Source organism: Acipenser ruthenus, chromosome 42 (genome assembly GCF_902713425.1).
Source record: "Acipenser ruthenus chromosome 42, fAciRut3.2 maternal haplotype, whole genome shotgun sequence".
Taxonomy (NCBI): Eukaryota; Metazoa; Chordata; class Actinopteri; order Acipenseriformes; family Acipenseridae; genus Acipenser; species Acipenser ruthenus.
The window spans coordinates 3,062,702-3,067,711 of record NC_081230.1 but is presented as its reverse complement, the minus strand read 5'-3'; the positions used below and the strand labels follow the sequence as shown (position 1 = coordinate 3,067,711).

The window sequence follows — 5,010 nt, the reverse complement described above, 5'->3', positions numbered from 1 at the left end:
TGGTTAGGACAGTAATTGAGGTATGTTCAGTGCTGGTTAGGACAGTAATTGAGGTATGTTCAGTACTGTAGTACTTCTTTAGTTAAGGGGGGGGGGATTTAAGTATGGACAGAGGTAGTAGGAGGGTTTGGAAAGCTATAGAAAGTTGTACTGATGTACTAATACTGATGGATTTTATAATTGTTTGCTTAATTCTATTATAATTCATTGTATTACATTGCCATTGTTTTATTGTTATAAGAACATAAGAAGATAAGAAAGTTTACAAACGAGAGGAGGCCATTCAGCCCATTTTGCTCGTTTGGTTGTTAGTATCTTATTGATCCCAGAATCTCATCAAGCAGCTTCTTGAAGGATCCCAGGGTGTCAGCTTCAACAACATTACTGGGGAGTTGGTTCCAGACCCTCACAATTCTCTGTGTAAAAAAGTGCCTCCTATTTTCTGTTCTGAATGCCCCTTTATCTAATCTCCATTTATGACCCCTGGTACTTTTTTCTTTTTTCAAGTCAAAGAAGTCCCCCGGGTTGACATTGTCTATACCTTTTAGGATTTTGATTGTTTGAATCAGATCGCCGCGTAGTCTTCTTTGTTCAAGACTGAATAGATTCAATTATTTTAGCCTGTCTGCATACGACATGCCTTTTAAACCCGGGATAATTCTGGTTGCTCTTCTTTGCACTCTTTCTAGAGCAGCAATATCCTTTTTGTAACGAGGTGACCAGAACTGAACACAATATTCTAGGTGAGGTCTTACTAATGCATTGTAGAGTTTTAACATTACTTCCCTTGATTTAAATTCAACACTTCTCACAATATATCCGAGCATCTTGTTAGCCTTTTTTATAGCTCCCCCACATTGTCTAGATGAAGACATTTCTGAGTCAACATAAACTCCTAGGTCTTTTTCATAGTTCCCTTCTTCAATTTCACTATCTCCCATATGATATTTATAATGCACATTTTTATTGCCCGCATGCAATACTTTACACTTTCCTCTATTAAATTTCATTTGCCATGTGTCTGCCCAATTTTGAATGCTGTCTAGATCATTTTGAATGACCTTTGCTGCTTCAACAGTGTTTGCCTCTTCCTCCTATTTTTGTGTCGTCTGGAAATTTAACGAGTTTGCTTACTATATCAGAGTCTAAATCATTAATGTAGATTAAGAATAGCAGAGGACCTAATACTGATCCCTGTGGTAGTCCACTGGTTACCTCACTCCATTTCGAGGTTTCTCCTCTAATCAGTACTTTCTGTTTTCTACCTGTTAACCACTCCCTAATCCATGTGCATGCATTTCCTTGAATCCCTACTGCGTTCAGTTTGAGAATTAATCTTTTATGCGGGACTTTGTCGAAAGCTTTCTGGAAATCTAAATAGACCATATCGTATGCTTTGCAGTTATCCATTTTCAATGTTGCATCCTCAAAAAAGTCAAGTAGGTTAGTTAGACATGATCTCCCTTTCCTAAAACCATGCTGGCTGTCTCCCAGGATATTGTTACCATATAGGTAATTTTCCATTTTGGATCTTATTATAGTTTCCATAAGTTTACATACAATAGAAGTCAGGCTTACTGGTCTGTAGTTACCTGGTTCGGTTTTGTCTCCCTTTTTGTGGATCGGTATTACGTTTGCAATTTTGCAGTCTGTCGGTACAACCCCTGTGTCAAGAGACTGTTGCATGATCTTGGTTAGCGGTTTGTAAATAACTTCTTTAATTTCTTTGAGTACTATTGGGAGGATCTCATCTGGCCCAGGGGATTTGTTTATTTTAAGAGCTCCAAGTCCCTTTAACACTTCTGCCTCTGTTATGCTAAAGTTATTTAAAATTGGATAGGAACAGGTCGACATGTGGGGCATGTTGTCCGTGTCCTCCTTTGTAAAAACCTGTGAAAAGTAATCATTTAATATATTTGCTATTTTTTTTTCTTCATCTATGATTTTGCCATTTGTGTCTCTTAGACATTTAACCTCCTCTTTGAATGTTCTCTTGCTGTTATAATATTGGAAAAACATTTTGGAATTGGTTTTAGCCCCGTTAGCAATATTGATTTCTATCTCTCTCTTGGCCTTTCTAACTTCCTTTTTGACTTGTGTTTGCAGTTCCAAGTACTCTTTCTGTGTGCTTTGTTTTTGGTCCCTTTTAAACGCTCTGTAAAAGTGCCTTTTTTCGCTGAATATTTTTTTTAATTGATCTATTAAACAATTTTGGCCATTTTGTTTTAGATTTAGATTTGTCTACTTTTGGGATGTAATTGTTTTGTGCCTCTAGTACTACATTTTTTAAAAAATCTGTGGATGTTTTCTCTATTTTACTCCAGTCTACTTCTATTAGTCTCTGTTTCATACCTTCGTAGTTTGCTTTTCTAAAATTGTAAACTTTAGCTTTAGTCATTACTTTTGGGGTTTTAAAAAATATTTCAAATGAGACCACGTTGTGGTCTGAGTTTGCCAATGGCTCTCTGACCTCTGTTTTAGTTATTCTGTCTTCATTATTTGAAAAGACTAAATCAAGGCATGCCTCCCCTCTGGTCGGTGCCTTGACAAATTGCGTTAGGAAGCAGTCATTTGTCATTTCCACCATTTCAATTTCGTCCATCGTGCCCCCCATTGGGTTTTCCCATTTTATACGGGGGAAGTTGAAATCCCCCGTTAGTATGGCTTCTCCTTTTCTACACGCATTTCGAATGTCATTGTACAGCAGATTATTTTGCTCAGCATCTGAATTTGGCGGTCTATAGCATGCTTCTATTATTATGCCCTTTGAATTTGTGTCCATTATTCTGACCCATATTGATTCTGCATTGTTTTCTTTGTCCTGATTTAACACCTGGGCTTCAAGGCTATTTCTTATGTATAGCGCTACCCCTCCGCCTCTTCTGTCCTGCCTGTCTTTCCTATATGTGTACCCACTAATATTATATTCATCTCCATCACTCTCAGACAACCAAGTTTCTGTAACACCTATCACATCGTAGTTACTTGTTAGTGCAGTAGCTTCAAGTTCTAACATTTTGTTTCTGAGACTTCTAGCATTAAGATAAATACATTTAATAGTGGTCTTACCTGAGTTGTTGCCCTTGTTTTGATGTGGTCTCCCTTCTGTTTTTTTGTTTTCTCCCCCCTTCCTTTCTAGTTTAAATGCTTCTGGACCCCCTGAAGGATCCTTTCTCCGAGTAGATTGGTTCCCTTTCTGTTTAAGTGCAGTCCATCCCACCTGTATAAATAGTCCTTGTTGTAGAAAGTGCTCCAATGTTCAAGAAAGGTGAAGCCTTCCTGTGTGCACCACGATTTCAGCCACGCATTTTGATTTTGTATTTCCAGCTGTCCATATGGTCCTTTGCAAGGCTCCGGCAGTGTCCCAGAAAATACCACAGTTTTGATCTTGTCTTTTAAATTCCTTCCTAGCTCTCTGAATTTGTATTGCAGGGATCTTGGCCTGTCTCTACCAATGTTGTTTGTACCAATGTGGACGACTACTACCGGGTCATCCCCTGTTCGTTCCAGGAGCCTGTCCACGTTCTCAGTGATGTGCTTCACTGAGGCTCCTGGAAGGCAGCACACTGTTGTAGTAAGGGGGTCCAAACTGCGAACTGAACTTGCTGTGTTTCTCAGTATGGAGTCCCCAACAATCATGACCTCCCTTCTTTTTGCTGCCTGGTCAGCACTGTTTATAGGGTCCTGGGTATTGTTTCTTTCATTCTCTTGATGTTGGTTTTGGTCATCTAAATGTTGAAGTGGCTCAAATGTGTTGGATGTCTGGATTTTGTGGTGGTTGTGTTTGACGAAGTTTCTTTTTTTCCCTGCTTCTGCCTATCTGAACCCAGCTGTTTCGACTCTCTTCCATCTCTGTGGTGGCTTTCAGTCTGCTAGGGGTGCAGACTTCCATGAATTGTGGGTGTGTCAGCTCCTCAAGCTCCTGTTGCTGTCTCATTTCCTCCATCTCCTTTTCTAGCAGGCTTAATCGCTGAAGCAAGTCCTGGATCGTGCGGCACTTTACACAAACTTGGTTGACCTCTGTTGGGTTTTCTCGGATTTCCCACATCATGCAGTTGTCACAGATTACTGGCTTGAAGACCTTTTTTTTTTTTTAGTTTAGTGTAGCTTCTGCAACTGTCAACCTGCTTTCAAACTGCTTCTAACTGCGTTGTACTTGTCCACGACTGTACTTCTCCCACGATGACGCTTCCACACGCTGTCGCTGGGAAGTCTGCCTGCAATCATTGTTTTGATATGGTTTACTGTCATTGGTTTTTGAACTCAACTGTAATAATTAATAATCATTTATTAAAATGATAGAGCGCTTTTCAATGAATCACAAAGTTGTACAATAGCAAACAGCACTTAAAAGTCGTGTTTTAAGTCAGAATAAAAACAAAAGCACAACAAAACAAACACAAGCATTAAAAACAACAGACAATAAGAAACATTTAAAAAGCCAGAAGGGATGTTAAAGTATTAATAGAAGGAGCCTTGTAAATTGTTGCATTAAGTGCTTTGAAACACTATACTATCAAAGGATCTATCAAAGTAAACCTTATTGGCTGGTTTCCCAGACCCCAATTAGCACTAATCCGGGACTACTCAATGTTAGTTTAGGTTGGGAAGTCCAAGATTAGTGCTAGTCGGGGTTTGTGAAACCAGCCCTATGTTTCATAGCCATTTTTCAGTAAATGTTTTCCATTACCAGTACCTGATTACCTGATTTAGTTACCTATTCAAATGTAAAAGTAACCTGAAATATCCAACATTGTACTAGCCAAAACCACTCGAGTCAGCATGACAGTGATCCCTGAGATTAACTACAAAACCACTCGAGTCAGCATGACAGCGATCCCTGAGATTAACTACAAAACCACTCGAGTCAGCATGACAGCGATCCCTGAGATTAACTACAAAACCACTCGAGTCAGCATGACAGCAATCCCTGAGATTAACTACAACACCACTCGAGTCAGCATGACAGCGATCCCTGAGATTAACTACAAAACCACTCGAGTCAGTATG

General features: G+C 39.3%; 1 long non-coding RNA gene across 1 annotated transcript in view; it reads right to left on the bottom strand.

Moving 5' to 3' along the window:
- Nucleotides 1-2,825: 2,825 nt before the first annotated feature.
- LOC131709307 (uncharacterized) overlaps nt 2,826-5,010 on the bottom strand; it is a 19,067-nt gene continuing 16,882 nt past the window's right edge. Inside the window, exon 3 of the long non-coding RNA XR_009311476.1 lies at nt 2,826-4,217. This is a non-coding gene — a long non-coding RNA (uncharacterized LOC131709307). The remainder of the gene's footprint in view (nt 4,218-5,010) is intronic.